Raw genomic sequence first — 13431 nt, forward strand, 5'->3', positions numbered from 1 at the left:
ATAGGTATATATCCCCATGTCCACTACAGCCTGTCCTGAAGTGCCTCATCCACATGGTTTTTAAAGACCTCCAGGGATGGTGACTCCACCACCTCCCTGGGCAGTCTGTTCCAGTAACTATTCTCTCAGCAGAGAATTGTTCCTAATATCTAGTCTAAACTCCTGCTGGAGAATCCTGTTTAGTTACAGTATTGATGAGGGCAGAGGTTGTAAGTCTTGAGGCTCTGCAGCAGTTTGACCTTTCTCTTGTTACACTACAGGCAACTCATGCCCATCAGGCAGCATTTAAGAACCTCCCTGGTTTTAATGTTTCCCCCCTTTTAACACTTTATTTAATAGCATTGACTGAGAGGCTTTTGGTAACAGGAGTTTCAAATTACATTTCAAATTACTTTGGAGTGATACAAAACACTCAGTGAAAAAAAGGGGAAATTACTGACTCGAAGTCCTGTGGTTTGTGCAGTTCTGCCATACAGATGCACAGACCAAAGGGTCATGCAACAATTCTCCTGCTGGCATTGTAATGCCCTTTCAAAGGGTGACTCACATTGGTCCTCATATGTTGAAATTCTTTTTAAGGACACTCCAGATTCAACAGAGGGGACAGAATTAGCCTCAGCCAAACTTTCCTGTGCAAGAAATATAAATGTGTTATTGTCACTGCGGTGTGCACCTGAGCTACACAAATACAAAATCATCAACGTCAATATAATACTAGTATTAGTTCTGCTATTTGTCCTTATATTAGCTTGTTTCATTAATACATTAGATTATTTTGCATGCCTGAAACTACTGCATTACTATATTTATTATTTAGTTACTTAATACTTCAAATTTTTATGGCTATGAACTTACCACAGAAAAGGCTGTGGTTACAAAATGATCATAGCATGCAAAGAAACTCAGAGAGATAAAATTCACTTATACTGTTCAATTCTATTCTCTGATGCAGAACTTTTAATGACAGAAAACATGGGAGATCAGCTGAGTTAACTCAAGCCTTGATTACAATTTTGAGAATGCCATCCAGGGGCAAAACAATCCCTACAGTGCAAACAAGCACCAGAGATCTGAGGGAACAGTAAAAAAATTGGGTGGCTGACACTTCATATTCCATGCTATGTACAGGTAAATATACATATATAAACAAATAACCAAACAGTAAAAATTTCAACTTACCTTTGATTTTTTCCATGCATACCAAACACCAATAATTACAAGGATGAAAAGGAGCACAAGGGAAATGCTGATTCCTGCCACTAGAAGAGCAAAAAGAAAGGTGCCCATGACTCCATGCTGTTAAGAAAAAAACTGTGATGAATGCAGCATAAAATGGTTATATGTGACACTAAAATCTAGGTCTTTATTTTTCCTACAAACAAAAATCTCATTCCAGTCCAGATTTCTGCAGAAATGAACCAAGCATATTACAGTCAATAGTTTTTGAGAGTTCAAAGTATGTGCTATGTTCACCTCCAATCTTAATTTCCCAACTGTTACTGCTGCTCAGTGTCTTATTTATGCTGTATATTTTACTGCAAGAAAAAGCCCCAAATAATAATTATGGTAATAAGAAAGTAAATTGCTGTAGTAAAAGTGATATTCTTACTACTCAAGTCACCAGAGAAATACCACGATTTGCAATTAAGGAATGTCTTTAATACTCTTTTAAAAAACAGTGTTTTCGAGGCTAGTGTAGGCAAGGCCATACATAGCTTCTGTTTTCTAGAACCAGTTGGAGTTAGAAGTTCAAACTTTTTTTTGAAAGAAAAAAAAGTGTGATCAGAAATTTCTATACAGAAGTTAGGCACCTACCTATTAGAGGTAATGGATGTTTTTCTGCTAAAAGGAAAAGAATGAAAATTAGAAACATGGGAAAACTGTACAACTATGTGCAATGATAATGAAAAGTGCCTGACATTTTCTACTAAATGCCACATTTTCTGATTCTTGAGATAATTATTTAGGCTCTGTTATTTGAGATATATGAAATATTCAGCTTCCACCTCTGCAGAAACAGGGGACAAACTGTTTAAGTCAATTATAGGGTTATATTGATGCTAAATTGGTTTGTGTTTACAATTTTTGAAGGCTTTTGGAGTCATTGGGTGGAAAACAAAAGGGGAAAAACTTAACAGTGTATTCACATGATTCAGGTGTACACACTGAGGGAAGAATTGATCCAGAATGTAGAGGCAACAATGAAGCAACAAATCAACTAACAATGCCAGACCTGAAGCATGGTAGATCCCATTCTGTGGTGGTTCTGATTCAGAAGCTTTGATGACTTTCTTGAAAGCAGATGTGACAATAGGTGAACCTGTTGCCTCTTCATCAAGATCCTCACTGTTACAAAAATATCCTAAAATGGAAAAAAAAACACATTAAAAAAGTTATTGCTGGAGTATGCTTTACCAAGGTTAATAATTTCATTTATAAAATCCTGCTTCCAAATGCTCTTTAACTGGTCAATCTTGACTGCTGAGAAGTATCTTATGTCTTCACACCAACCTAAGCCTATTTTTTTTTTTTCATTTTTGAAAGGAAAAAATGCTCTAGTGAAAATTTATAAAACAGATACAAACAGCCACCAATTCTGGTAAGTATAGAATCCTATCATTACCCTATCAGACACAAATTCTGGAAGTGGTCTCTTGTATCCAGTCACAAATTCTGAGTATTAAACATAAACACTTTCATTAGAGAGAACTTAAGGGGTTGGGGTCCTCCAGTCCTAATAATGCAAATGGTACAGTTGGGAAGAAGTTCATGAAACTTGAAGAGCAGGATACCACCCCTCTCCCTTCTATTCAGCAAATTTCCAGAGTCTTTCTGAGACAATTAGGAAAACTTGGTGTTTATTGGTAAGGGGCACAAAATAATTCAACTCTTACTTTCTTTGCAGCATCACTGAGAGACTGCCCATGTACCTCTAACTAGCAGGGCTGACAAAAAAAGGGACGAGTTGTATGTGTTGTCAGTTCTCTAGTTCAACTATTGTTAGAATAGTGATCGATATTGACATTATCATTTATTTTTTTTGTTCATTTATGAATCTAAGATGACTGATGTTACAAGAAGTCTTAGCTTTTATTGGCACATGTGTCTTTCTGTACCTGCAAAGGTTTTCTTTAAAATAAACCAACCTAGCTTGTTCTTGAAGTTTTATTATGAGTGCCACAGATATTTGTATGGCAAAATAATTGTGTGGTTTTAAAGAGAGTTTTATCTTATTGACAGAGATGTAACTAAAGTCATCATTCATGTGCTGCAGTATAATAACTCTTTAATAACAATTTATAGATGAAGTCATATGAAGTAACAAATATAAGTTCAAATATACTTAGAATATCTTTAAAAAGTAATTACAAGTACTGAAGAGAAAGCAGTAGCTGAGAAAACAAAGAAATACTCACTCACCTGTCAACAACCAAACGAACATCAATATTGTCTTAAATATTGCCATTTTTTCTCTATGCATCTGTAAAAAGGCAAAAACTGTCAGAAAACAAAGCTGAATAATCCCCAGGACACTGTTCCCACCCCAGAGAAGCTGTGGTTGTTACCCCTGAGGCAGCAGCCCTTGGAGCCAAACCCTGCTGCCCATATCATCCCCTGAGCTGCTTATTGGCTCCATCAGGCTGTTTCCCAGAACAGCTGCTGCCAGGGCTGAGCTGCACAGGCTGGGTGGCTCCTGGAGCTCTGGATAAGTTTCCTTGCTACCAAGTGAGGTGTGCAGGGACCACCACAACCCCAAACCTGAAAGCTAAATGAAAAGTTGTATTCATATGTAAAACAAGCTCTGAACTCATTTACTAAAATACTCACATTGTGGTGAGGTTATTCTTGTGGGTCACACTTACAGGGAGAGCTTGTGTAGATCTCAAAGCTCTTTGCAAGCACAGAAAATGTGTTCTGTCACTGATGGAAGGGCTGGACACATGGAAGTGAAATGCCTGCTGATCACAAAAGCTGACCCTTTTCTTTTGCACCAGTCAGATCATAATATATTCCTAAATACCCACTGCACCATAAAAATAAATATTCAAAGCAAAAACATTGCCAGCTGTAAAGCATAATGATTAGTCACATCCCTAGTGATTCAGGATCATTTAAAGAAACAGTAAGATACCTTCCCTAGCTGCTTCACAAGTGCATCTCAGCATTGTTGGTCATTGTTCCAGGTGCTCTGACACAGGTGTGTACTTCACCTGAGGATATACCACAGGTGATGCTGAGCTAACTATTGATCATTCAAACAATAAGGAAATTAATTTGTCAAGCAAAGGTGTTTACTTGGTAAACTATCATCCCACTGCCAAAAATCTCTCTGTGCTGTGACTTTCTTTAGAAGTATACAACAGTGCAACATGGAATACTTGCATCTCCATGGATCCAAGCACTGCACAACAACTCAGCAGCAGCAGGCTTGTCCTGAGTATTCCTTGGCTACCAATCACCACACATGAAAACCATACTAGTTAGATTTTCAGGACTGAGAGCTGCTGTCTCACCAAATATTAACAAAACCCCTCCACAACTGTTTACAGTCTCTATATGAATAAATTGCCAAACAGTACTAAAACCAAGCAAAGAGGAGTAACAAGCATTTGGATAGACATCTCCATTCCACAAGACAGCATAATACTTGCAACACTGTAATATTAACAGCTTTTTTTCAGTACACAGATCCTTATCTTTTCTTCAGAACATTTCTTTATCAGGTCACAGCAGACTGTGCTAAGAGGTTTCTGCCTTCCAAGTCTATTTCTAACCAGCACAAGAAACCACTTTCATTATGCATTCTTTTTCTTTCACAGACTGCTCCCAAACTATTGTTTAACAGGCATTTTCTTCTCAGGCTTTGTTTGAAGAATATCTCCAATAACAATTAAATTTTCTGTCCCTTCTAATACCTTACAAACATTTTTATCAGAGTAAGAATTTAGTATATTCATGTATCTCCTGTGTGCACCAGAAAAAGGGTTGATGAAATTCACAACACAAGTGGAGAACCACAGCTTCTTCTACAGCCCATGGAAAGAGGCAATTCAGATGGACAGCCCCAAAAAGGCATCATGAATTTCTGAAGGCCTGATCATCACCTCATGTGGATCCTAGGGAAGAGTGGTCCCTTTGGCCTGAAGTCTGACCATCTACTTAACTTATCTAAAAACTATTCATTCTGCCTACACTATCTACCTTCAGACACTCACTTGTGAACACTGAGGGAGGGGAGGGTACAAATAATGAATGTATCTACCAACCCTTTCCTTATTTCAGTTCCTCTGTGTCTTGTAGAGCCCCCATTTGGACAATCTAAATTTTCACACCTGTTAATCTTCTACAGTGGTTGTTATATCTTGCCTTTCTGAGATCTGCTGTCATTACCATTGCAAGAAAGAATCATGTCAGAGTGAATCCAGTATTCTAGTTTTCATACCTGTCACAGCAGGAAGAGGGGCATTCTCTGACAAACAGTGATTTAAGAAACAAAGTCGAAGTGGGGAAGAAAATTCACAAAGCCACTTGTAAACAACTTGGCTGAAATTGCAAAATTAGTTAGCATTTTCTCAGCTCAGTTCTCCCTGATAAGCTGCCTAAATATCTGGAACACTTCTTCAAACCTTCTCAACTCCACGTTCTCATTGGCAGTCATCTTCCTGTTCTCACACATTCAAATACAGACACCTAGAGATTCCTGAAGTGACAGCAAATATAGATACAGGCAATGGATAAATAGTCAAAAAATACAGACCATAGACCTCAGCACCCAGAGGTTTAGGTGAATGCATGTCACTAGGTGAATGCACAATTGAGCTAAGGTAATGCAAGGAAGAATTTGCCCCTGAGGAACTGAAAGTAAGAGTACCATCAAGAAAGTAAAACAAAAAGCAATGAAGCATCTCTTATCTTGCTACTATAAATGCTGCCCCTTCTCTTTCTATAGCCTGTTAGCCTATAGAAGCAATTCTATTTAACATGAAAAGAAAACTTACAGCTCTATGGGGCAGAAAGTTTGTCTCCAAAAGAAGATGGCTTCTATATGCTGTGAGAAATCAACTTTCTTTGGTAATAAATGTTCTTAGCAACAAGTACTGGAGAATACTGCAGTTATCTTTTGGAATAACTTGCAAAATATCCGGAGTTAAGTTCTCCAGTGACTTCAGTGCCACGTGATCATTAAACAGCTTCTTACAGCATTCAAGAATCATATGGCCTTAAGTCCTTAAATTCTGGATTTTTGCAGACTATATTGCCAACAAGTTGTAAGTTGAAAAAACCTCCCTTATTTGCCTTGTACCTTGTGGTCACACTGTGTTACGTCAAAAAAAAAAAAAAAAAAATCAATGTGTGATTCTTTCCATCCTTTAAGCAGACCTCTTAATTTAAAAAAAGAATTCACTAGGAAGTATTGAGATGACTCAGTGTTGCCAGCACTGCTTTCCATCCTACATAGCAGCTCAGGTTCTACTTACAGGATTTGATTGTTACTATTTTCAAGAGTGGAGAACCCTTCATGTATTTAGAAACTTCTCAAGTTTCACATGATTACAAATAGAAGTTTTTACTGTGGGTCATACACAGTGATTTGCATGTCTACACTATTGTACATGGCTGGGAGCTGTGAATGATGCAAAGCAGCAGATTGGTTTGAACAGAAAATTACAACTGGCAAAAATAATAGCCATTAAATCAGAAACTATTACATTTCATGATCTAGTTGCAAGAGAGCTTCTATTTACCTATAAATTAACAAGTGGCATATTTCCTAAACCAACAGATCTTTTTTAAAAAGATATTTCCTATCAGGAGACTTAGAATTATTGCTTCTACAGATTAAGTCTGCAGGTTTCTTTTCCTGGTCCCCATCCATACATACGTGTGCTCCCACATTTATGGTTCTTTTTTTTCAGACAAGGCTAAGTTCCAGGGATATCCCTGCTGACTTTTCCTCAAAATATTTCAGTGAGAAAAGAGGGCTTATCCCTCTGAGGAATGAGCTGCCTGGATCTCTCTTTTGGAGGCTTTCATGGAGCTACTTGCCATTTGTTGCTGGCTTGTTCAGTGTCCTTGCTACACAGTGCCAGCACCCACAACAGAGACCTGAAGGCAGAAAGATTCTTCAACCCCTCTGGTTAGTGAGCACCATGGTTGTTACACATGGAAGAAATTTTGCCTAGTCTGATCCACAGTGACTTATTGGCAGGTTGTCTCCCCAAAATTGATGCAGTGCCTCGTGGATATAGGAAGGGGAGGTAAGTAATTCATTCCTCTTGCTGCTTACCTTGGCATAACTACTGACACCACACAAGAAGTCTCAGTATTGTGGAGAGCAAGCAGAAATCACTCCTGCCTTCCACCTCGGATTTGGAGAACTTAAAAATTCATCTTATTGTCTTTGCCTTTTGAATGAAAAGTAATATGCTGGCTTTCCACATTAACTCATTGTCCCAGCTGTAGGTACTAGGGCACTGAAAGCTTTTTTAATTTGAAGAAACTGTTCTCTTTGTACCAGAAACTGCAGATGTGTAAAATGCAAACTTTCTGTCTCAAAGCATTTTTAGTTTCATTTAGGTCTGTCCTGTTTTTCCTACCTGCCAAAACTATGGATTCTCTCTAATGCCTACAGGAGCAGAGGAGATTGATCTGTATAATGAATTAAATTCCCTCATAGTTATTCCACAAAATGATCCCATTTATTGAGGAAGGATCAGGATCTTTCACAGACCTGGTGAAAAAGTAACCCCTTAACAAAATGAAAGTTTACCTCCTGTAGCAAACATCTCATATAGCTCTCATTTTCACACTCCCATGTTTGTTTTACAGTGGCATAGTCCTGCAGTCACAAACCACAGGTAGTAGTTTGATTTCACCCCATATTCCAGTTGCTGAAGTGAGAGACTGTCAGCTATTTACTTTTTCATATGAAGATTTCACTCAGGAGCTATAATATGCTTCATCCTCTCTGCATTTTGTAACAGAGAATAACATTGAGCCCCTTGTGTTTTAGGTCCCTTGATCTATTGACCACACATTTTAAGGAGAGGCTGACAGCTAACATGTCAGTTATTTTCAGATATCTGTCTCTGTCAAATTTAGAAATCCCAAGAAAATAAATGAAGTGCAGGATTATAAATACATGTGAAATCAGAGCTGTCATCACTCTCAAGGATTTTCCATTGTGCCTGCTGCACTATTTTTAAGCTAAGATTTCCCAGATGTTTAGTAGGAATGTTTACTGAGCAAAGTATTTCATTTTCCTGATGGCTTCAACATCCTTAAATTTAACCTGTTCAAAGTTGGAGTTTTGTTTTTCTCTGTGGTGTAACTGGAATACAATAATAAAAACAAAGTTTAGCAAGCCTACCTATCTCTTGATGGCCCAAAAGCTGCTGTTTCAATTTTTCAGGTAAACTTAGTTATTTTGAATAATAAACTGTGACTGAAACCCCCTGAAAGGATGCTCCTCTTGTGCTCACTCTCACCTTCAGAGGACAGCACTGGGTCTGTGTTGCTTTGAAAAACAGAGTAGCAGACAAGTTGTGGGGGGTTTTTTTGTTTGGTTGGTTTTTGGGTTTGGGTTTTTTTGCTGTTTTTCTTTTTTTGGTTGGTTGGTTTTGGTTTTTTTTGGTTTTTGTTTTTTTGGTTTTTTTCCTTTAAATTACACCTGGAAGGAAATTAGATTCCAGCTGAAAATATATCAAAGTTCTAGAACCAGCAGATCTTTTATCCCCACAATTCATAAGTAATTTTGTGATTTTTACTCTCATTCAGGCTACGACTATGACTGATACAATCACAAACACAAACTTCAGGGCAGGAAATGTCCCCTCTGAACCCTCAGAATAGGCTGCACTTGTCAGAATAGGTCTAAGACACCCACAGACTTCAGGTGGTTGAACAGTGACACCCCCACTTTGGCCTTCTTTAAAACACTAGTAGTTCACCTTTACTACCTGACTATTATTTTACTGTGTAACTTCTTTTTATTATTACTAATTTGTGACTAGACAGCCTGTGTGATAACAGAATAAAAATGTTTATCTTCAGAGTGTTCTGCTCAATTCTAAATTAAGATTCAAGCTGTTTCCTATGCCTCTCCTAAGCAAAAGAGTTTCCTCATTCCAGAGTTTTGCTATACTGTGTTTACAGTCAGCTGCTGTAATTTACTGTCCTGTTCAGTTCTTATATAAGCTGCAGAAAGCTTAAAAGGTTGTAGCTAGGTGGCTTGTGTTCACTGCTCATAGTCATCAAATTACATCAGAAATGAGGTCATATAATTGGCTTTGCCACCCAACACACACATTTTAAGATTGCATTTCTGTCTCTCTCTACATAAGTGGGTTTAGCACCATTTATATTACAAGGAAGACTGGCTTCTGTACACACCTCCTTTTCTTCCCACACTCTCTCTTTCTCTCACACATACATACACATGCACTTATTCAAGAGATGTTCTATAACTATAACATAAAGTTCCTTGACCCTAGGCCATTAGCTGTCTCAGGACAGACCCAATAAACAACTGAAACATCTAAGAGTTTCAGGCATTCAATCTCTGGAGGAAACCCCAGAGCTCTGCAGAATATGTCTCTGCAGTGATGAGTGAGATGAAGGCAGAAAGTGGCAACCTGAGGAGCCTGAATGCTGACTTGGGTGTTTCCTTCTCATAGGAAATGTTCATTCTGCAACAGCACGGGCTGGCTGAGCCCTGAGCCTCTCTGAAGCTTGGGCACTTGACACACTGCTGCAGGAAGATGCTTCCACCCATCCAGGACTTCCCATTAAGAACCATCTGAGGATCCTTCTCTTTTCAAACACAATCCAAGAGTGTGGTGTGGCTGACATGCTGGAGGGGAGGGAGGGACCTTGAGACATGGGCCCATACCTGCTTGGTGAAGTTCAACAAGGCCAAGTGCTGGAGCTCCCCAGATTTCCTCTCAGCCCCTTCAGGTACTGGAAGGATGCCACAAGGTCTCCTCTGAGCCTCCTCTTCTTCAGACTGAGCAGCCCCAACTCTCTCAGCCTGTCTTCATAGGAGGTACTTCAGCTCTCTGATCAGATCTGTGTCCCTCCTCTGGACTCCCTCCAATGGTTTAATACCTGTCTGGTAACACTGTGACATATGAGCTATCCTTTATCTGTGCATCACCAAGATAACATCAGTCAAAGAAAATTTCTCACTCTAAAGTCTAAGTGAAGTAGAGAGACCCATTTCAAGGGAAGTATCCAGACATCCTTTAGAAGTTAGATCCACCAAAGCACTTTGCCTAAGTTACATGGAATGCCTGGAGCTTTGTAACTGCTCATCACTTCCAGAGATGAGAAGGCAGCTGTGAAGTTCAGAACTGTTTTTCAGCTTGATGTCCATTCAACAACACTGTTGTGAAGGATCCATATGAGACATATTTTCCTATCTTTATGCCTTCCAAAACAAGAACCTGAATTCAAGTCATAGTATGCTACATTAAAAGGAATGTCAAAATAAGTAAAATCTAAGGCTCTGAACCATTGTGTTCTTTCAGTGGGCACTGAAGCATCCAATTCTTTTAGCTAAATTCCAACTGGCTAATAACTGTGTTACCTGCTTCAGCCTCACACATAGCTTGAAGGCCATCTTGAGCCTCTGCACTGGCTGAACCATGACATTTCCAGTCTAGGTTGGGTTCCTTTTCACAGACTGAGGAGATGACAAATGCCTCAAACAGATGATTCACATGTGGGTATTTTTGCACAGTATTCCTTTTTACAAGTAATTTCAATAGTCTATACGTATATATTTGTTAGAATATATACACATCTATCATTGGCACATAAACACATATTTATTTATTATGTATTTATTATATTTATTATCTATTTGCTCCCCCAATATACCAGGTTTCTATATGATTACTTTGCATCTAAAAATGTTGCTAACTGAGAGCAGTTGATGTCAGTACTGACATCAAAATACTGATGTCAGTATTTTTAGTACTGAAGAAAAGGATGCTCCTGAATTTCATGTTCTTGGAAAGGCTTCGGAGAAACTTTGAACACTCGTTCTGTTTCTCGGGCACTAGAGGTCAGCAGTGGTACAGACAAGGGGAAATGGATGGGTTTTAGGATTTTCAGCAATACAGACAGGCCTCAGTCCCTCTCCTGTGACTTTCACAGAAGTTCTTACTGGAAGTCCTTTGGCACCCCGCTTTTTTGGAAGAGAGAGATGATTAAACTATTTCTTTCAAGTGTGATATGTCTCAGCCATATAGCTGTGTATCTATTTGAAAGGGATGGGTGTCTCCTGAAAACATGATTTATTCATCCCTCTGATACTTGAGAGTTCCTTGGCTGATACCTGCTGTATTTGAGCTCTGAGTAATGTTGTTGAGACAGAACCACAGAACACCCAGCAGAAACACATGTTGCTTCAAATGAAACAGCATGGCCCATTTCAAGAAAGAAACAGAGCTTCTTTACTGGTTCCATGTGTCATGTGAAGGGTTCACTGAAGCAGAACGTTCAAGAACACCCGTTGCGTTTTTTGACTAAGAGACTGCACCATCTTTTAATACATTCAGGACTTTCCATTTCTATCAGTGGTGCTTATAAAAAAAATACCTCGAGTCCTCTTGCATGTGAAGAGGCTTAGAAGTGCTTAGAAATCTATGCTACAGCACAGTTGTTCCTTAGATAAAATATACCCAGCTTTCAACCTCTAAAAAATGGAAATATTCTTAAATTTTTTTAGTCAGATCAACAGTCAAATTTAACAACCATCAAATTTATACACTCTATCACCTATTTATATAATGCATAACACTAATAAAGTCCTAAATAAGAAGTAGGTTTTTTTAACAATGATTCATTTTATAGAAGTGTTGAAGTGGTACAGTGTGATAAACACAGTGCTGCAGTTACAGACTGACTATAATCAAACAGTACCACGTAACAGAAAGTTTTCTTGGGGTGTTATTCCCATGTTAAATATAACTCAAATATTCTTTTCTCAAAAGATTTCATAAGATTTGGTTATTAAACTTACAACAGATTCAAATCCTGCTGAAAAGTCTACTGAAGCTCTGTAAACCCTGAAACCTGTAGTAAGTACCAAAACCACAAAGGTTTTTTTTCATGCTTGCTTTCTTCACCTAGGTTTCATCTAACTTTGGACTCCTTTTACTTTGAGGTGCAGAACATAAAGAATTTTTCAAGTTACAACAAAGTTAAAAATTAGGCAGGCAGAAGAAATCTTACCCTTGAAAGAAGTAAAAACAACTGGACACTCAATGCTACATATTTTCACTACTTTGTTTAAAATAGCATGTTGATGTACTTAAAACACTTCAGATCTCTGTGTTATTTATGATGCTGTAAACATATAGAAAAGCACGAAAGTCACATTTTCCACTGCATCCAAGGAGACAAATTTTAAATTACAGCTATTGGAAATCTGTTTTACGAGCTGTGTGAAAGGTGTAGTTAAATGCAGTGCCATAAACTTTGGTTCACAATGCTGCACATCTTGTGACTCCCAGATAGTGTTAAAGAAAAGAAAGATCAAATTGTACTGAGGCTTCTGGCTACGTTCTGATTTCTGTACATCTTTCTGGAAGGAATGTGAGAGCACATGAATCTAGCTCACAACTTACACACCCTTGTGTTAGCAAGACACAAAATAAGAATTCTACATTATACAAGTTAATGCACTACTTATGATCAAAAGTAAGCAGGGGGCACAGCTCAGCTCAGCAGGGAGATAATCAAGGGTTGTGTGAAGCTTTGAGAGTCAGGCAGAAGATCTGGGATGCAGAACTTAGTGGAGGGTCTTCCTTGGGAGTTCCTGCAGCTTCTGCTCATGAGATTTTTTCCTTCTCTCCTCCTCCATCTTCTCTCACTACCCCACAGCACATCTCAGTTGAATGTAAGTGGAGCACAATGTGGCAAACCTACAGTAATGCCGTGTCTGTGCCCAACCCAAGGCATCTCTTACAGTAGAACCAACACACGTGGGAAGAAGGATGAAGTGCCAGCAATAGCTGGAACTGTGCTTGCATGAGAAATTCCAATTGCTTTTGGTCTCTTTCAGCCAACCCATCTGTGCAACACAGCATCAATACATATCAGATACAGCCTTCACTGCCCACGGTGTTTGTCCAGGAAGTCTTAGCTGGAATTGTTTAAACAAATGGTGTGTTTTCTTTTTTTCTTTTTCGTTTTTTTACTTCATGCACACATAAAAAGGCTAGAACCACTGAAGAGAGGGAGTTAGACAATGAATTATAAGATACAGCTCTGCAATCACTCTACAACAACAAAATCATTAAAAAAAAAAAGTAGCTTTCACCTGGATCGGTTTTCTGTTGCCTGTGACCTGTAGCCAGGGTTACAGGTTGTGTGTGTTACACTGCCACAAGTGCTGGTGCTTGGCACAAGAGACCAAACACA

This window comes from Calypte anna, chromosome 4B (genome assembly GCF_003957555.1).
Source record: "Calypte anna isolate BGI_N300 chromosome 4B, bCalAnn1_v1.p, whole genome shotgun sequence".
Classification (NCBI taxonomy): domain Eukaryota; kingdom Metazoa; phylum Chordata; class Aves; order Apodiformes; family Trochilidae; genus Calypte; species Calypte anna.